Genomic DNA, 22203 nt, shown 5'->3' on the forward strand with positions numbered 1-22203 from the left:
GGAAGTTTACTAAGAGGAAAATGGAACAAGTCAATTTCCAATGCAGATATGTTATGTATTTCCAAGAGGACAATGTCAACCTATTCAACCTGTATGATGCAAGAGTCTAATTCATAATTTCAAGATTATGCACATCCATCTCAAAGTAATTGGAACACACCCTTTCCTTGGAAACCTTGGCCATCTCAACCCCAAAACCAATCTTGGAAACAAGGTTGGCAAGGAACTTATGGGATTCATCCACAATATCATAAATATTTTCCTCAATATTCTCCACACCCAAACCCATTCTATCCCTACCATTTACCTCCACCACAAACACAACCCCAACCACATCCATCTCAAAGATCCACTCCCACTCAACTACCTGTACCACCATTTTCAAACCCACACAAGGAAGTAGCTCAGTCCACTTACAATGTTGAGGTGAAACACTTCCAAACATCTCCTCTTGATCTCAATGGTATTCATCTTAGCTCAAGAAGAGCATTGCAAAATAGAGATTCTCTTGATGTCATTGAAGGGCAAAATTCAGAAAATGAAGATTCAAATGAGAAGACCAAAGAATCATGGGTTGCACTTGATGAAGAGCAGACATCAAAATCAAAGATTGAGAAAGTTCCTTCATGTTTACCATCAGATCCTCCATGTGTTCAAGAGAATAATCAGTAAAAAGAAGCAAATCTGAACTTCATGGAAGAAGAAGACATCCAAGATTATCCAAATCAGCAAGTGGACCAGGGGCATCAAAACTATATTGAAATATGGTTCCAGAAAATCAGTAATTTGCAACCACACACTCTTCTTCAACAATTCCTGATCTCATCTCAATCAAAGCATTTGGTCTCTGAAATTTAGGTACATGTCAAAGCATATCTTTCAATCCTACAGATCAATTTTTCCATCATCTTGATGTACACATGGATCCATTGGAATTATTCTTATGCTTGAATGAGATTTTGTTTTTCAAGTAGATTAGGATAGAAAAAAAAAATGGAAAATAAGAGAAAAAAAAAAAAAAAATCATGTGAAAACCTCCTTTGAGGCACCTAATATTGGTTCATTGATTGAAAACCTCCATGAGGCAGTCAATGGGTCAGGAAAAAAGAGAAAAAAGAGAAAAAGAAAAGATCCTAGGTGAAAACCTCCTTTGAGGCGCCTAGGCAGACCTACTAGTTGAAAACCTCATTGAGGCGGCTAGTAGGCCTAGAAGAAAAAAGGAAAACAATAATAAAAATTCTTTGCTCCGTGTATCTCGCTCTCATCAATGTAGATGCTCTCCAACCTCTACAAGAAATAAAAACAAGTTAGCCACCAAAAGAAAAGTTGATCAAAAGCCTAGTCAAAGGAAGTAAAACTTGGACTTTCTCCTCCTTTGCTGAGATTCTACAAAATGACCAAGGTCATTCCAATCCATCACCCTCATCTATTTCCATCATCCACTCATCATTACCAAGCTTTTACCACTCATTTTCCTTGTTGTCCTAAAATGCTACAGGAAGGATTTTTTTTTCTACAGTAAGTAAACATACACAGAGAAGAAATTATTTTTGGCATATATTGAAAATAATGCATCCATTTTCCAAGTTGTTTCAGGAGGAGATGCACATGGATGATAATAACATGCCCAAGAAATTTCAGTAAATTCAGGCACACACTTGTTGAAAAATTGACCTCCATCACCTACAACCATTTTTCAATTTTCCGATATTCATTCATCCATTTTCCAATCTGTTTTAAGGGGAGATTCTACATGATGTTGCTACAATATTCCCTGTAGTGATACAGGATGTCCTTAACTGCTACAAGAAGTTGGCTAAGGGGTTTTGAAATAAAAGAATGGCGAGATGAAGTGTTAGAAGAGTGTATGACAATTGTGAAAAGTGTGGGGAAGGTGAACATCACCCATGGCCAAGCCCAACACTCCAAGAAGGTCGGATTTGAATAAGACAACTTGCTCATGATAACTAGAAGATAGAGGTTTAGATTGTGGCATGGAATCCATTAACTCCAACAATAGAAAATTGAACGCTAGAAAGAGGCTAGCACATAAAAAAAATTACATCAGTCAGAAAAAACATCATGCTATGAAGACCTATGCATCAACCAACAAAGGAAGTCAATACCTCTGAAATCATCATGTTATGAAGCTCAACAAAAACATTTTAGCCAAGGATGTGAAGTAGCAATAACAAAAAAAAAAAACCTAGGAGACCTCCAGATTCAAGGCTATTAGCAATAGGACCTCTAGCATATTATCACATGCAGCTTCAAGATCATTATCAACAGCTTCAGGACCATCAAAGGAAACTTCAACATTCATATAAACAACTTCAATATCACCTGAGAACACACATCAAGGGTAATTATCAAGTATGAAATCCTTTAAGCCTTTCTTATGAACTTATTGTAGCTTGAAAAACATTACAATTGTATGAAGGAAAAGGTTTTTATAGCCAAGATTAGTAGCAGAGAAACCTTGGCCTTATCTAGCAATTAACTTCACTTTTCCACCAAGACACCCGCACATGGGGGAGAGGACAAGAAAAAAGTGAAAAGGACTTGAGAAAGTGGGATGTAATCATTTAGTTGTGATGGAAAACATTGAATGTGAAGGGTTAGGTAAGGGCCAACCTAGTTAACTCAAAGCACTTTGAGTTTATTTTGCATGCAATAAAAAAATAGAGAAAAGTTGAAAAAAAGAGAAAAAAACAATGGAAAAAATGTAAAAAAAAAGAAAGAAAGAAGAAAATAATAAAAAAGAAAAATAAAAGAAATAAAAGGTGGACCCACCACCTCTTGGCATGCAAAATTTAGTTTCTACAGGATTCAGGTTGTGTGCAGCTCATTACAGTTGAAGAACCACCTGAGGGAAAGAAGCAACCTCAACCTACAATAGGGCTTCCTTGGGAAACTAAGATATAAAAATGCAGTAGCAAGAAGAGTAGAAAACAGAGCATCAAATAGACCAGAAAACAAAGCATGAAACATGTCAGAATACATGATGAACAATAAGGCGAGCATGATGAATAGGATGCTCAAAGGATGAGCAACAATTTCAGTAGGGGGTGTTAGCGCTTGAAATTTCACCTCAGGCTGAAAAAGGTAAACCTCAAGGCAACATCAAACCACTTAGCCTCGTAGCTAGCCCTACGGGGCTAGAGAGGGCTCTCTCCGGTCTATCTCGGTGAAATCTTCAATGGATGAGATGACCAATAGGGTAACACTGATTTTAGGCTAGTAAACTGATCAAAAAGGTTGATTTGGGGTTTTTAGGGTTTTTGGTGGCAAATTGAGGGGATGGCAATTTTGGGTGCAGGGATTGGACACAGTTTCTGCAGGGGGTTCTTTGGGGCGAGGTAGGAGACAGTATTGATGCCTTTAATTGAGGTGGATGGTCAGGAATGATAGGTGAGGAGCTAAGGAGAGCAAACAATAACTTTGAATTCTCCTTAAACAGTAGAAAACATTGAAATTAAACAAACTTAAAAGCAGAGCATGACAGTCATGAATTCTTACTTTAACACTTCGTTTGTTTAATGTGCTAGAAGGAAAAGAAAGGAAATGATTCACATAACACACTTACAGGTACATAGAGAAACACACTATCAATACATGTAACCACAAGAATCCCAAAAAGTACTGCAAAACCCTGGTCTTCCTTAGCCAAAAATTGCAGAGATACAATGAATAATACAATGATAGCTTATCCCTCAAGAGTCCAACCTTCCAACCTCTGAAAATGACTAAGAAAAATCATAATATAGGCAAGCCAACATCTTCCCTTGCCTCTAGGGGTCGAGCTCATCCTTCTAGGAGCTGTTTCAACTAATTCTAATCTAAGCACTACAAACTAGGCAGTCAAAACAACTTGCCTCTATAAGCTAGGAAACCAATTCATTCATTTAATTTTCACCTTTTTCATGAATGAATCTTCTAGAAGAGATACATAAGAGTAAAAGTGTAAATAAATTACATTAATTACATCAAATAGGATAATAATCCACCCCAAAAAGTCAAACAGGGTCAAACTGCGTTTTTCTGAGCTGTACACTGAAATCTGGAGAAGTTTGCTTGACGGGTTGCGCGCCTCTGCCTGACGGGTCGCGCGTCTTTGGGACCAAATTTGGGGCACTTCCAGATGTCCAAACTGAGCAAGAGTAGGCTTGTTGGAAATTTCTGTGAGTCGACTTTCCAAACCAACTGGAATGTTTCAATTTGGAGTTGATTTGACCTGTCAAAAATCAAATCTCCCAAGACTGGTCAAAACGTGCCAAATGAGGCTGCCTCAAGGAAGAGTGTTGTTGCATTCAACTTTTGAATGCCTTCCTCAACCCCAAATTTAGCTCATGATAGCTCATTGGAAATATATTTGTATCTAGTTATCATTTTACCCATCAAGAAAATCATTTGGCGAGCCAAGCTGGGAGAAAAATTGATTTTCCCAAGGTCACTTCAGAGGTGTCTTTGATTCTCCTGAGGAAACGGTATTCTTGACATTTCTCTCAAACCATGACACCTGTGTAAAACTTGAAGGAGGTTTTTCTTCTTTGGCATGTTGTGGACAAAAACCTCTCTCCGTTTCCCAAAATTCATCTTTTATTTCTCTAAAACATCTTTTGAGTGAAACTTATCCCGATGTGTGGAACAGGGGATTTTGCCGAAATGAAGCGGAATGAAGGGGATAAGAGGCTTCTAAATTCTTGGGAAATTTTTGGAAGTAGGGAGGGATGTTAGGAAGCAGGGGAAAGTGGAATATCAGAGATTGAGCGAGGGGAAGGAGTCCAAAAGGGCAAAACACAGGCCAAACCTAGAAAATTGCCAGGTTGTAGCTAGAAACTAGGGTTTGTGCAAAAATGAGGAATTTGGGGGATCTAAGGGATGGGAAGCATTTGATAGGGTATTTTAAGGATAGGGGAAGGTGTATGAACATATGGATACAAGTTTTGCCGATGATTTGACCGTCCAAGAGATATTGCCTTCAAAACCCTAGGAGAGGGAAATGAGCTTGCCTAGGTGCGACTAAAGCATGAACAAGGTGTAAAATGACTCATTAGACACTGACATGATAATGACAACCCATTTGAATGATGATAGACTCAGCTGAATAATGACATGGACCGACATTTTGAAAACTTTAGAAGGAGTTAAAGCAAACCCTAGACCTAATGCCTAGTGACCAAATTTTGCTTGAAGACTCACTGAAATGACAAAATTTGACCTTGACACTTCAAAATCACTTTGTAAGAGCACATTTGATCACTGGAGGAAGGCTGGAAAGGCTGACACTAACAGGGGGTATGATGGGCCTCCAAATTATACATAAATTAAGGCCCATCTAACCTTTCTTATGCACGTGAAGGCTATATTAAAATTTTCCTTCTACACTTAATAATGTTTTTTAGCTTTAATATGTTCATATTAGGAAGATTTATGGATAATTACATATTTGTACCTAATATTATTTATTTTTGTAGAATATTGTGAGAATATTAGGAAGATTATGGAGATTTGGAGGAGGAGATAATTTAGGGACTTTATCCCTACTATAGGAGGATCAATATTGAATAATAAATCAAAAATATATCATGAAATAATGCACTGAGAAAATCTAGGAATGTGTTCAATATCATTTAATACAGATTCCTAGTATTGGGAACCAAATCCACTATTTGAGGGATTTTGGAGGGGAAAGCTTCCTACTTTCATGGGAAATGCTTCCTAATTAGTTTTTATAAGTACCAAGTCAAATTTTCCTCTAGGGGTTGATTTTTATTAGTCTTTTTGTGGAGAGAACTCATATTTTTGCAGGTCCACTTTCATTTCTTGTAGGGATGTAATTGTATTGATGGAAATAATGAAGATTGATGCCATGTTAAACTTATAAATATTGGTCTCCTTCATAGAAATCTGATTTTTCTTGGGCTTGGCCATCACAAGAGCCTCAAATCCATTTTCTATCATTTGCTTTTCTTCCTTTCACTTCTTATTCACATGCATCTCTTGTTCTTATCTTTTTCTAATTCTGCATTTAGTATTGTTGATTTCTTGTTGTAGGATTGGGTGAAATGGTTGAAGTAAGTTCTTTTGCAGGATAAAATGGATGATTTCATCCTTTGAACAACTTTGGAAGGTCATATTAATAATTGAACTACTTGGATTAGTTTTCTTATTCCCAAATCTAAATTTCTGGAAGTCCCTTGTGGCAAATAGTAGTAAATTTCTGTTATTTTTTAAAACATGCTAACAAGCTTCAATCGAGTTGATTCCACTTGCATTAGATAAAAAAATCCATTTAATAAAAAAGGTTACCCCATTGCGTTTGCACTTGATAAGTTTAGGCACTTGATAGATTAACTAGCTCACTAGTTCTTGAATTTATAGATTTTAGACTAGTAATTTTTTGCTTTTTTTTAGCATGTGTTAACCGAGGTATTTTTGAGTGATTCCACTTGTAATGGAGAAATAAGACATCCTAGTCAATAAAAAATTTGTTCCATGCAATTTTCAATTGATATTCTTAGTCATTCGATGAATTATATCTTCTTGTAGCAAACTTGTTTCCTATAACTCTCTTCCAACATGTATATACTTGCCCATATTTGCTCAAAAAAGTTGGTTTTGGTCCCTTAGGGTTGAATAATGACCCCTAGGCTCTAAATAAATGGTTGAGGAGGAATAAACACCACTTAGGATTTTCATTTTTACCCATGCAAAACATATCATTGTATTAGGTTAATGGACAACTTTATGAGTTGGATAATACATTAATGATTTTCTTGATTGCCACATCCAATGAGCACTGTCAATGGATATAAACTCTTTGAAATGTAATTATTTATTTTTAGTTAATGATCTTTACTTTATGCAATTAGAATAATTTATCCTTTCTTGTATTTTCTTTCTTGCAATAGGTTAAGGTTTCCATTTCGAGCATTTCCATTTCTGCAACTAGTCAGTATTTGATTTCATTACATGCACTCCCTTACATCATGACAACAAAAGAATGACACATTATATGTTGCATGTATAGTGCGAATACCTCTTAAATTTGTACAAAATCCGGGTTGATAATTAAAGTTGGCAGTCTTGGAAGTTGTAGCATTCTTGTTTCAATGCTGAGGCTCATCAATAATCAAGATGAATGGAGAAATTGGGCAGGCTTGCGTAAGTCCCCTAGTGCTCTAGAAAGAATGCCCTACTCTTCCATTGATTAAAGGGGCTATCTAAGGCCCGTGGATGAAAGCTTTAATGAGTTCAATAAAATCCCCAGTGAAGTCTAATTTGTCTAGGACAACAAAAAGGACTGAATATCTAACCCTATCGAAGGAATTTTCCATGTCTAACTTTAGGATGAGTCCTTGCTCTTCTCGGGGTAGGGTAGTGTGAATGGCTTCCTGAACTAATATGATATTTTCTATAATCTTCCTATTGAGAAGAAAATCGCCTTAGTTTTCAAATATCAAGCGGGGGAGGACAATTTTGAGATGATTAGCCAGGATTTTAGTTATTATTTTGTAAGATTAATTGCACAAAAATATATGTCTAAAGAGTTTAAAGGAGGTTGGTCTAGTTTCTTTGGGAATAAGAGCAAGAAAGGTCAAGTCTGTATTACCTCCAATTTTTTTCTTGCACATAACACATTAAATCATATTGAGAAGGTATTACTTGATTAGCTTTAAGTATGTGTGATAGAAGGCTATGGTGAATCCATCCGACCCCGAGGCTTTGTCAAAGTGCAAATTCGCGCAGTACTGGAGGCCCAAGAGATAAGACTGCACAGTTGAGGATCAAAATGAGCTTGGCTTGCCCACTATAACTGTGCAATGTGTAGTTCAAGAGAGAGAAAGGGCCAGAGTGTTGCACAGTTGTGTATTTTAGGGAAATATGGATACAAAATATTGTTTGCAACTATGCAATGCGCATAAAGAGACTAGATGGGAGGCATGATTACGCAGTTATGGAGGTTGGGAGGTAGTTCTTGGGAAATTTCACTATGGAATGTGCAACCCTTATAGGATGTAACTGTTCATTGTGTAGTTCTAGGAGGAAAGGATGCATGCTTGAGATTTACATCTACACAATGCATAGTTTAGAGGGGTAGAGTGAATCCAGGTTGGTTAGGCATGAGACTTTCCAGAATTTGACTAAGTGTGGGATTAGTAAGGTAGAGATGAAAAGAAGATAGGAATTGAACATGATAACACACTCAACACAATTGATGACACAACATTAAACACTCAACACTTAGAATCAACATGACCCCCTTAATGGGATGACCAAGCAACATTCTCCTCCAAGTGTGATGCCTAAGATATACTTTGCGACGATAGTGACGACACTAGTATGAAAATTTATAAAATTTTGCGAATGACTCTAATACATATCTACATGATATACAGGACCAATTGGTACCAACGTTTCCTCTTGAAATGAACCATAACTCTGCTTTTACAATGTGTGATACTTCCCATGCTAAAAGATGACACTTGCAAAAGTAAGAGAAAAGTGAAAATGAAACTACAAAAGGCTTAAAAAAAGTGAAAGTGAAACATGCAAGAGCAAAGATAACATTAACATGACGTTTTTTAAAGTGAAATCAAGCCAAAATGAAAATCGTGAATGTGAAAGTGACACTTGTGAAAACAAAGGTGTGCGAGAGCGACAGTTGAGAAAACTCACTGAAATACTAGTACGATTGCAATCAAATTGAGGGAGACATTCAATGGAGAGTGTGCACTGACTATTGACATATGTTTCACAGTACACTAGTATTATGGATTGTGAAGTCGCTGTAATTATTGATTACGCAAACCTTACCTTTAAGAGTTGTGCGGTGCCTATGTAATCTTACATTGAAAGAATTGTACTTGTGAATTCTTCGATAACTGAGCATACATAAGAAAGTGAATTTGACACTTAGAATCTGAGGGAATATCAACTGAACATGAAGTAAATATGAATGATCATGGAATGATAGATCTTAGGGTCACTAGTAAGCTCCAAAATTCAAGTGTAAGCAAAATTTTGGAAGGTGTTTGTTGCAGCAACAACAGAGGGGTCATCACTATGTGTGGAATATCATTGTATTCTCTTTGGTTGATCTGATACAAATGAAAGGAAAATAATTGGTATAGATACCACTTCTGATATCTAGGCTACAAGAAACACTAAAATTTTTTAGAGAAGCAAATAAATACTAGCATTTGCACCTGATGTTGCAAAGGAAACGTCGTAAGGCATAGAGTATGGAAGAATAGGGACATGTGAATGGGCATTGTTGAAAGCAAGTATGGATGATAAAGAGTTGCAATTGAAATTGTTAGTTATGTGTATGGTGAATATAGATATTTTATAAATAATAGTGTGTAGAAGAATAGTGACATGTGAATGGACATTGTTGAATGCAAGGGTGGATGATATTGAGTTACACTTGAAACTATTAGTTATGTGTGAATTGAATATGGATAAGTAATAGTAGTTTGTGGAAGAATAGCAACATGTGAATGGACATTCTTGAAAGCAAGGGTGGATGATAATGAGCTATAGTTAATGTCATATAGAGGTTATCCATTATTCATGTAGCAGTTGTTGTTTATGTGAACATATTTTTGTACATTATTTTAAGTTTTTTTTTTTGTATTTGGAGATTTTGTTTTACCATGTGTTACATTTTTAAGAATGAATTGTCACTTTTAAAGAGGGCACACAAGGTTGCTAGCTGTCACAAACCATCATGAGAGTAAAAATTAAATGATTTTCCTACTACATGGTTATTTCAACTAGGTGTTTCAAAAAATACAAGTGAAAGCCATCAAACTCCTTGATGAAATCAAACTCTCTGGTGAAATTTTCGTAAATATAGTGATGCACAAATTCCTTAACTTGCCAGAACTCTATTAAAATGACATTTTTCACTACTAACTTCATATGGGATGTCATGAACTTTCTTTTGGATAAAACCTTGAATTTGTTTTTAATATCCCAAGTCAACTCTCGGTGAAATTTTCGTAGGGATGCACAAATTCCTTAACTTGCTAGAATCTATTAAAATGACATTTTTCACTACTAAGTTCATATGAGATGTCAATTAAATTGTTTTATTATTATTATTTTAATTTAATGTTTCATTATGCATACTATATCTTTTTTTCATATAAAACTAAATTTAAATGTTTACTCATTTACAAATACTACAACACATACCGCTTTTTCGGATTGATGTTTATGAGTAGTGGGACAAAACTTGCCAAATGCTTAAATTTATTTTCCAAAATTTCAGAGATGCCCATTTGAAAACCCTGGATATATTAGTGTTTGATACGAACAAGTTTTGAGCATACTGGTTGTTGGGGTATAGAGTTTTCTGTAAATTGCTACCAAGCAAGGAAGAAGTCAAAAGTGGATTGGTATTAAAACCATGCTCAAGGACCTGTGTTCTTGTCCCCAAATAAGACACTGCAACTGACATATGAGGGTGAGTTTTATGAGGTACTCATAGCAAGAGCCCAGCTCTCCGCCATAGTAGACAAAGGGGGCATACCCTCATCTACAGATACTGTAAAGCAACTGTAGCCACATTTTGAATATTGCTACAAGGGATTAGAGCATACTATATTGCAGGCTGTAAATACTCCACATTCAAAACAAAATGGAAAGATAAGATGAGAAACATATTGGATCATAAAGCAATAGAGAGTATAGTGGAAGCATGCGATCCTTATAATTATTGTTGGTCCTCCTGAAGCCTTGCTAGGATTGGTGGCTTAGGCAAGAAGAGTGATTTTCTAGGTATCATTTTCATTTTGTTGCTCCTATGGGGCTTCTTAGATTTAGAATTTGAAGGGACCCAACATGGGAAAAGTGTTGTTTGTTGGCTTGGGCCTGCAACACATAGACTGTACTCATATTGGGCTATGCATTTATATACACCGTTTGGCTCTAGTTTTCCAACCATAAATCTCTCTGACAAAAGCACTGTCTTGACTGGAACCCTTCTTATGGTGACAATGACAAGAACTTCATGCAGAGACCCCACATTCTTTACATAATTCTCAATAATCAGTGGTAAGCCAGAAATAAGGTCACTGCAAAAGAAACAAATTCCTGGTACACGTGAATTCACCCTGGCAAGCAATCCATTCAAACCTTCTATGCTGAGTTTTCTCCGTGCTAAATATTTATACTTTTCTACCTTCCATAGTTCCAAGAGAACATTATGGTCAGAAAAATTGTTGCAATTAGGAAGGGACAACAACCTCCCTGTGGTACCTTATTCAATACAAATGATATATAAATGCCTTCAGAGATAGAAAGAGATAGAGTGAAGGGTAGTATAAGCAAAATATTTTGTGTAAACGATGTCCTGTGCACTATTTATCATAGATTATCCTTCTAATATTCTCACCAGTGAAGGAAACAAGTTTTTCCAAGTCCCAAAAGTCAATAAAAACAACATATTATCAATACAACAATGCAAAGGTTTCTATCTTCCTATATTCTACATCACAATTGAGCATCAAGGGCTGGGACTTCCAAAGGAGCGTGATCAATTCTTCTTAAAATTCGCCACAACCAAAACAACACCATCAAGACCAATAACAATATAAGTAAGAAAAATAAAATATCTGACCATATATATGCTATTATTCTCCGCTGGTAATCCATAAGTGGTGATGTTTCAAGAGCTGATGCAAATTCAAGCAGCAAGCTAGCCAATGTTGTCAATTTGCTGTAAAACATTTGGTAGAAAAACTTTGAATCTCAAATTCACCAAAGAATAAGCAGGATTAAATAGCTCTAATTATCTCCATATAGCCCAGCTCACATGTCCACTATCAAAATTGAAGTAAATTGAAAGCGCTCTCAAAACTTTTACCCCTTCCAAAACATAATTTAAAAGCACATGGTGACATATTGTCCATCTTTTACCTATCTAATGATAACCTAAAAATCACAGAACTTTGGTAATCTTCTTCTACAATGCCAAGATTTCAAATCATGATTCATACGTATGGTCTATATAGACTCAAAGGTCATGCATGCTGATTAGTCTCCACCCTAGATTGATGAGCAATATGTCTGCTAAATAAAAGCATAGATAATCTACCATAAATTTAAAAATGAATGCATATTTAAAACATGGTAAATGCTTAGAATTTTCATTATATACTGAATATCAGTACATTATGATATGAAATAAGGCAACATTTTTCATCCTTATGGTGGAAAATAAGCTCGAGGGAAGTAGCTAAGAGCCATGGACTATTTTATGATTGAGAATGTTGCTATAATCAATGCTTGACTGGCTACAATGGCTGCTAAAGTGGAAACGATGAACATTGACCAATACACAAGCTATGGTATTTCTTTGTAAAATTTAGAGCCTATGTCCCCTAGCTTTTTTATCAAATAAGCCACTTGTCTCGTATATGTGAGAAGCAGAGATGGGTAAACCAACACATAGAAAGTAAGATGCAACAAACAACCCAAATTTCTCATTATGGTACTAAAACTTAAGAAGGATGAAGCATGCAGCTATGATGAAATACTAATAATTCTGTCCTTGACATATAGCTTGGACCTAGATTGATTTCCTGTTGAAATGGCCCAAGTCTGCAAACATGGCCTCATCACCTGGATCTAGTCAGAACAAAGCACTGATGTTAGTGTTTCTATTTGTATCACTTTAACATAAATAATTGGGATGAAGTTATGAATTTTGTTTGAGAAAATCATTGGTATGGATTTATCAATTGAGTCAGAAAATAGTTCCAAGTATACTATATGATAAAAGAGACATATCATCATGCGAATAATCAATACCTGTTATACATAAGACTACACCTCCAAGCATCACCCATCTTTATTAGTGATATTCATGAAAGTAATAGTATATATAATATGGGTTGAATGTGTTGAATGCTCCTGGATAATATTTCACAATATTATACCGTCCTATCATGATGTTGGTCATGAACCAAGCGATCATTATGGGTGAGAACATGAAGCTAACTTTACTTGTACTGAGTACCTACACTCTAGATGAAACACCAATGTATTCAAAATGCTTCTCCGAGTATGATGATGGTGTCCGAGCTGTTTTAAACAGGTGAAATTCATAGGAATTTCACCTGTTTAAAACAGCTCGGACACCATCATCATACTCAGAGAAGCATTTTGAATACATTGGTGTTTCATCTAGAGTGTAGGTACTGGGTGAATAAGCGAAGAGAGTTTGGTTATGCTCTCAAAGATTATCCCAAAGAAGAACAGGGAAGTAGCCATGATATAGGTGTTCTGAATTCTACATATTGCAGGTTTGTTCAAGTGGATCCTAATATTTATGTTTGTCACTTGCTGGAGTGCGGAAATAGCAGAGCCCTAGCAGAGGCAAGACGGTTCATGGCCATATGGTTAAAACCGGCTTTGAGCCAATCATCTATTTGTGGAATTGTATGATTGACATGTATGTGAAGTGTGGGAGAATTAAGGATGCATGCCAAGTGTTTGACACAATGCCTGAACGAGATCTTTGTTCATGGACTACAGTTCTTACAGGTTATGCAAAATGTGGGTATGTGGAAAATTCACGGTGTCTGTTTGACAAAATGCATGAACGTAGCATAGTTTCTTGGAATGTAATGATTGCGGCATATGCCCGATGTGGTGATCAGGTTGAAGCCATGGATTTATATGGCTAGATGCAATGGATGGGCATGAAACCTGATGAGTTCACCTTAGCCAGCGTTGTAAGTGCATGTGCAAGCATGGTGGATTTAGGATATGGGAGGAAACTTCATGGACTGGTTGTTAAGCTTGGATTTGAGTCAAATGTATTTGTTGGGACTGCTCTTGTTGATATGTATGCAAAATGTGGGAGAGTAGATGGTGCACGCCAATTTTTTTATTAAATTCCGGTTCGAAATATTGTTTCTTGGACTGCCATGGTTGTAGGATATGCCCAAAATGGGCAAGCGGATGAGGCCACAAGGTTTTTTAATCAAATTCACCAAACCAGTATGAAGCCAAATGAGTTGACATTTGTCAGTGTCGTCAATGCGTGTGCTATTCTCATTGATTTGAGGTTTGGCAGACAGGTCCATGCGTACATTATCAGAAGTGGATTCTAGTCCCAAGTTTCCGTGTGCAATGCTATTGTTACAATGTATGCCAAAACTCAAACCACAGAAGATGCACTATGTGTGTTTGATAAAATGCAGGAACGAGACTTAATCTCATGGAATGCAATTATTGCAGGATATGCACATAATGGCCATTATCAGGAGGCCTTAAAGCTTAGTTTCCAAATTAAACAGATAGGTGTGAAACTGAATCAATTCACTTATGCAAGCATTCTCATTGTAAGTTCCAGCTTACCTACTTTTGAAGACGGTAAACAACTTCATGGACACATTATCCAGATTGATTTTGACTCAAATATGTTCGTTGGAAGTGCTCTTGTAGACATGTATGCTAAATCTGGCAACCTACAATACACCCGTCAAGTGTTAGACAAAATTCTTGAACAAGATGTGATCTCTTGCAATGCAATGATTGCAGGGTATGTGCAGCATGGGTATAGTGAAGAGGCTCTAAAACTCTTTTGTCAAATGCAACACACTGGCTTGAATTCAGATGAGGCAACTTTTGCTAGCATTGTTAGTGCGTGTGTCAACCTAGCAGTTCTTGAGCATGGAAGACACATGCATGCTCACATTTTTTGTATGGGGTTTGAGTCACCCATGCCTGTGGTCAACGCCCTGGCTACTATGTATGCCAAATGTGGAGGCATAAAAGATGCACGGAAAGTTTTCGAGAATATGATTGAGCGTGATGTTGTCTCATGGAATGCAATGATTGTTGGTCATGATCAACATGTGGATAGGGTGGAAACCTTGAGACTTTTTGAGCAAATGCTACTGACAGGCATTAGGCCAGATGCCATAACCTTCCTTGGTGTTCTCTCTGCTTGTAGCCATACAGGTCTAGTAGATTGAGGACATTATTACTTTCATTCCATGAGGCATGAACATAACATCACACCAAGAATGGATCATCATGCCTGCATGATTGACCTTCTTGGTCGTGCTGGTCATCTAGACGAGGTAGAAGATTTCATCAATAAGATGCCATTTGAACCTGATGTTAGTATTTGGGTGGCACTGCTCAGTGCTTGCAGAGTTCACGACAATATAGAAATAGGAAAGCGTGTCACACAATTGCTTTTCGATTTGGAGCCACAAAATACTTCTACATATGTGCTTCTTTCAAATATCTATTCTGCAGCTAGCAGGTGGGATGATGCAGCCAAGGTTAGAAAAATGATGAAAGATAAGACGCTAAAAATAAGACAGGGTTCAGCTGGATTCAGGTCAAGAATAGAGTACATGCATTCATCTCAGAAGATAGATCACACCGAAAAATAGAGGAAGTTCATGCAATGTTGAATACATTGGCCAGGCCAATGGAGGAGGCAGGTTATGTACCGAACACAAACTTTGTCCCCCATGATATGGAGGATGAACATAAGGTACACGTCCTCTACCATCACAATGAGAAGCTAGCCATTGCATTTGGGCTTATGAGCACACCTCCTGGGGCCCCTATTCGAATAATAAAGAACCTTCGTGTATGTGGTGACTGTCACAATGTTGTCAAGTTTATTTCTAAGATTGTTGGACGTGAAATGTAGTAAGGGACGTTATACGTTTTCACCATTTTAGGAATGGAATGTGCTCTTGTCAGGATTATTGGCAATACAAGATGAAGTTTGAGCACTATTTGGGAGTGGCTTGAATGCTTCTCTATACTATCCTCTATTGGTCTAGAAATTTCCTCTTGTGACACATGGAAATAAGGAGAAACATGTTGAGAATATGTCAGTTGTCTCGTAGCTTCTTCATGTGGAGCAGGCTCACCTCTGGTAAGTTTCATACAAGATTCTATATTTCTTTGATAGCATGAATGGATGCGTTAAAAGTTTAGTATGTTAAGCTTGATTATTGAGAAGACAGATCTGATCTTGTTGCATGACACATGAGACACTTTCTTTTATAGTACTCATTTTAACATTTTTGGTTGTCTTTATAGCTACACTAGTTTGGAAAATTGTCAAAATTTCCCTTTGGAGAAATGTTAGGAACATCACTTTATAAAGAGAACAAAAGCATGGGTGAGAAGCAACATTACAAAACATATGTTTTTTCACAATTCTGCTTTTTATATGTTGAAGTGCTAATTCAGTGATTTATCATTATTGAGTTGCTCAGAAGGAGGGATGCAATCGATCTTTCTTGATCAGGAAACCAACCTAAACTTTTGAATGGAAGGGAACAAATGGCATGTTGATTAATGTCAAACATTGAGGAATCCCAGCTTTGGAACGGCACGACATTGTTTATGTAAGCCCCCATCATTGTAAGTCAGGTTTATACTAATTTTATATTATCTCATAATAAAGTTTTGATTTAATTTAATTATTTTAAGCTAGTAAAACATCAAGTACCCTAGAATGTTTCCCACTGCTAGACGTTTTTTGTTGAAATTGCTTTACACACCCCAGAAATGCTTTGCAGCTATGCCTTCCAATTGATATCATTTTTATGCAATTCCAGATGTCAAGTTTCTATTCTATAGTGATGGAGATGCAGCATTGCGGGTTGGTGGGAATAGAAAACAGATAGAAAATATCAAAAAATTGAAAATAAATACTGTGCATAGGAGCTCCACAATATTTCAGAACTATGAATAATGGATAACCTTGTGTGATCATGCCTTGTATGCATAAAAGGCAAAGAAATAAGTTATTTAACCTGAATTTTGAAACCCTCCAACTCAGTATACTCTCATAATATAGAGGATCCTTTATTTTTTAAAAGCAGAGGAATATCAATGCATGTATGGTATCTGCAACTTTGAATAAAGGGCATGGTTTGACCATTGAAAAAAAATTTGTGTTCTTTAAAATATTACTCATACAGTTTTTGTCTCCATGGACAAAAATAGTGCTTTCAACAAGTCAGCCAACCAGCTACCCTTGCAAAGGATAGAGGAGGTTCAAACATATCCAGAAAGAGCCGATCTAATTTTCTCAACCAATCTCTCATGCAATCCAAATTGACATGATTTGCCAAGAAGACAAGGCTCCCAAGGAGTCAATCATGCAGCTTGCTGGACTAATTTATATACTAGATCTTTATTACACACCACCTTACATGTACTATTTTCCACAATAATAATTTGAAAGTTTTAAGTAGGGAGTCAAGATGGCTTTACAAATATGGCACTGTTTAGGCCTGACACCTGGTTAAATTAAAATATATACCCTTTAACGAGGAATATAAATGGCACACAGATAAGGCACACAGCAGCAATGGTGGGTACAACAACTCGCTGATCAAAAGCCTTTTTAATACCCCCTATCCTGGGGACGTGTTGATAGATCAAGTATGCAGAAGCCACTATGGAAATGACTATTCCAGCTTGGGTTCCTATGCAAATCAACAACATCCCATAAACTACCATCCACATTTCCAAACACCAATTCAATCTTTTTTTAAGGAAAACAACAGCTTGCCTCAAGTTCATGGCTTGATAAGGAGCAATAATCACCAGTAACACAAATAAAAATGGCAGTTCCAATTCCCCTGTTCCAAACAAATTAAGTTTGTGAAACACTACAATTTTGTCATGCAATTCAACTCAATATACTGTGCAAGAAAGAACGACCAAGTAAGTAAAATAGGATGACATTTGAGTTCTTGTGACTCACCAGGAATGTAGTAAAATAGTCTAACAAGGAAGGCCAAAAAGGCAGTCCACAAACCATAATCACCTTTGTAATAATGTGGACAAACAAATCCAAATGTGGGGTGAAGTTTAAACTCTTAGTTCACTTCACTGGAATTTGTCTAATTTTGCAACTGGTAAGAACCTGGTCACCTGATCCAAGAAATGACATCTCCAGGTGCCTCTAGGGCCAATAGTGGAAAAAGGAAAGATTTGCCGATAGCTATGTGCTTTGGTAACATCAAAACCCTGCAACACCATAATTGAATCATTTTTTGCTTCAACAACTACTTGAGTCCCAAAAATAGAAGTTGAATTATGACACAAAAAAGACTAATGCCTTTTTTAGAGTACTGACCTTTGGAAACGGGCAAAAGCAAAAGCAAATAAAACTTGAGATATTTGTGTATAAAGATCTAAAGCTGAAATAAAAATTAAATTATGAACCCCAAGAGAGCCTTTGAGGTATTCCATTTTCTGAGAGGAATATATTGACAATTAGAAACAACCAGAAAGCAAAAGCTAAAAGGATCAACATATTGTTATAGTAGAAAAATCTAGTAAATTGAGGTTGCCTATCCCAAATTAGTTAGCATTCTGAAGGAGTCCCTTGTCTCAACAGTAGGCTTGAGAGAGATTGTTCTTAACAAAGTTATCCTTAGCAGAGTTTTGAACTTGAGAGAGATTGTCCTTAACAAAGTTATCCTTAACAGAGTTTTGAGCTAATCTTTAGAGAGGGGGGGATTGTATAGCTGGAAAACCAATCCGAGATGCTCTAAGATAGATTGTCATTAACAGATTTATCCTTGGCAAAGTTTTGAGCTGATCTTTAGAGAGGAGATTGTATAGCTGTAAAACCAATCCAGGATTCTCTAAGAAAGGCTTATCTAATCATTGTTTTACACAAATTCTGCACAAAATGAAAGATGACCAAGAAAGAAATCATACTCACTTAACTGATCAACCATTAAGTTAGTAGGAGACACCACTTCATTGAAAATACCACTCCGTTATCCATATCATTATGTTAGTAAGAAACACCACTTCATTATAACTAAACTTTAACTATATCCGACCAATCCTCACAACCAATGTGTGACCAACCCTCACAACCAATGTGGATCAAAAAGATTTATGCAACTACAATACAACAAAACATGAATGGAATCATACTCACACGACTGCAACGCCAAACAACCAACGCAAAGCTTCAGTTGAGAGCACAACTGAGCATTCAGTGGAGAGCACACCGCCACAGCTGCTTCTTGGTATACTGTGAATGAACTTGTCCACTTCCGATCTCAACAAACCCGAGTTCATAAAGGACGAGGAAGTGGATCTATCAATAAAACCCCCCATTGCTTCTTAATTCCACATTTCCCACTCATCATTTCAATTCAAGCAGCTCAAAATGAATTCAATTTGTTCAAGCAGCCCAGCATGGAAGAATCTTAAGGAAAAAACAAGAAAGCATGAATAAGTGAGTTTTATATGAGAGAAAATTAAAAACCTGAGAGAGGTAGGAGGGGTTGTAAAACGGGTATTATCGATCATCTTTTGTTGCTGCTTTGGAGTCCTCCTAATGGGATTAAGGGCAAAATTAACTTTGTAGAGAGAAGGCCCCAGATTCACCGCAGATGCGCTTCCTCCATACATTAATGCCATGCTCATCATCATGACTATTGTTACACAATTTATATGACAAAGGATCCTGGTCAGCAAAGTTTTAAAATAGATTTGATTCAACTACTAAGGGAAATGCATATCATATCAGAAGAAAAAGAAATAAAAATCACACCAATAATACCAATTCTTGGACTGGGATATTAATCTCACCAAAATGGGAGTGTCTGGTATTTCTGCGAAAACAGTTAATATCCAATGATTTGAGGAATTAATGGCTTGAAGAAGGAGAGTGAGACTGTGAAGTGGAAGCCGCCAAAGTCTTGGGATCGATGGAGAATAGTTCTAGAAGCGCACTGAGGCTAAGGTCGGTGACCTTCATATCACCATTTTCATCTAAAAATTGGCTCTCCGACTTCCAGTGATATGAACCCCGGCTATGGCAGATATCGACTGCACTAATCAACTGCTGAAAATAGTTTTTGCTTCCTCTTCCTTCAGTTTTCCTTTTTTTTTGTGATCCAACGGTTCAACCTTTCTCAATCGTCTAACATATAATCTAACGGTATTTAATGGTGACAGATAAACAATAAGGGGAGTTTATTTCAGAGGGAACGCCTTACAGTGTAACAAGTAAACCTACTTTAGTTGCAAGAAATTAAAATAATGTAAACTTTGAAACGGGAACTATAAACTCAAAACGAGAACTCTGCCCAAAAAACCCCGAAAAAACATGAAAAACAGTGCTAAAAATGAAAAGTTTGTATACTAGAACGATGGTTTTTTTTTAGGATCAATTTTGAACATGTTTTAAAAATGGTAGTGAGAACGAATTTTCTGTGCAAAATTTGTGCAAAAACCAACCTGAAAATGAAAAGTGTTAATAACGGAACGATGGATTTTTTTTCAGGGTTAATTTTCAACATTTAAAAAAAAACAAGTAAAACCGAATTTTTATGTGCAAAAATTGTGCAAAAAACACCCTCAAAACAAAAAGTGTTGGTGCTCGAATAACACTTTTTTATTTGGGGGGGTAAATTTTCAACATTTTGAAATAATGGTGTAAAATATTTTGTTATGGCTCCGAAAAACATCAAAATTTCAAAAAAATAATGAAAACATAAAACTAAAAATAAAAACAAAAATAAAAACAATGAAAAAAACACAAAAAAAAAAATAAAAAACACCTAACCGTAAATAAAAAATATATTAAAAAAAAAAAAAAAAAAAAAAAAAAAAAATCAATCATAAAAATGTTAAAAAAACCAAAATTAATCTATAAAATATAAGAATTAAAAAATTAAAAAAATTTAAAGAAATAAATAATAAGAAAAACATATTTTCAAAAAAATAACATTTTAAAATTTGGTGAACCATAAAAAAAATTGGAAAAAAAAAAGAAAAAAAACTATAAAATTAAGTAAAAACAGGAAATTTAAAAAAATCATTAAGAAAAACCAAAAAAATAAAATAAAATTAAAAACAAACTAGATTAAAAAAAATAGAAAAATAACAAAAAGAACGAAAAAAAAATTTAAAAAACTACAAAAATTAAGATTAAAAACATTTTCAAAAAACCCTAAAAAACAAAAATATGCTAAAATTAAAAATAAAATAAAAACCCGAAAAACAATTAAAATTTAAGAAAAGTACATATTTTCAAATTAAGCATCATTTTCAAAAAAACATTAAAATTTAAAAAAGCTAAATATATTTTTGATATTTTTTATATAATATATATATATATATATATATATACTAAAAATCGAATAGCCACTTCCTGGCCACCCACACGGGCGATGGCTACCGGAATCGGATAGCCACCATTCAACCGCCTGTGGGGTGGCTATCCGATTCTCGGAATCAAATAGCCATCACCCGGATGCCCGTGGGGGTGGCTATTTAATTCTTTGAATCGAATAGCCATCGCCAGGTTGCCCATGGGGGTGGCCTGGTGGTGGCTATCCGATTCCGAGAATCGGATAGTCACAACTCGGCCCCTTGTGGGGGTGGCCGGGTGGTGGCTATCTGATTCTGAGAATCGGATAGCCACCCCCATGGGCATTCGAGCAGTGATTATTCGATTCCGATTATGGGAACTGATACTCTTATGCGTTCAATATTTATAATATGTGTTTTTCGCATTAATTTTTAAGTTAATCATTATTTTTTGAAAAAATAAATGATTATTATTAATTTTTTTACATAAAATTCACAAAACAAACTATTATTTAACCATTTTTAGTTAAAATTTTGGTATAAAAAATGTGATTTTGACATGTCAATTTTAGCAAAAAATTATCAAAACGTGTAGTTTTTTAGTTATATTTATGTTAAAAATGGTTATTTTTATGTCCATTGTTAAAAAATATTGTTTTTTAGAAACAATTATTTCATGTGGATTGAAAAATTAATTAAGAATGTATAAATATGTAGAATATCTAAAATTCAAAATATCGACCTTCTAATTTAAAAATTCAAAACAATAAAAATCTCACTACAAAAAAATTAAAGTTAAAATAAAAACAAGAAAATATGAAGAAAACGACCACTTTAAAAATGATTAAATTTACAAAATAATTATTTACATTTCATACATTAGATAATTTAAAGTAAAAAAATAGGTCTTTTAAAAAAAGGGTCTGATGCAGAATTACCACTTTTTAAATCACCATGAAAATCACTACCATTCTAAAATGCAATGTACATAAAAAAAAATAAAGTGTCAAAAACTATGCTGTAAAAAAAGCATGTGTGTTCTGCATCACCCATTTTCAAAATCAGGTCACT

At 35.6% G+C, this 22203-nt stretch overlaps 2 pseudogenes; one reads left to right on the forward strand and one right to left on the reverse strand.

Annotated features, from left to right (window-relative positions):
- The window catches only part of LOC149152580 (putative pentatricopeptide repeat-containing protein At3g13770, mitochondrial pseudogene), a 165850-nt pseudogene extending 150052 nt beyond the window's left edge, over positions 1 to 15798 (forward strand).
- Positions 15799 to 17058: 1260 nt separating this feature from the next.
- Positions 17059 to 19467, reverse strand: LOC149152581 (cold-regulated 413 inner membrane protein 2, chloroplastic-like; annotated as a pseudogene).
- Positions 19468 to 22203: the final 2736 nt, after the last annotated feature.

This window comes from Pinus tabuliformis, chromosome 9 (assembly GCF_031772625.1).
Source record: "Pinus tabuliformis cultivar Carrire ecotype Pingquan chromosome 9, CPIR1, whole genome shotgun sequence".
Taxonomy (NCBI): Eukaryota; Viridiplantae; Streptophyta; class Pinopsida; order Pinales; family Pinaceae; genus Pinus; species Pinus tabuliformis.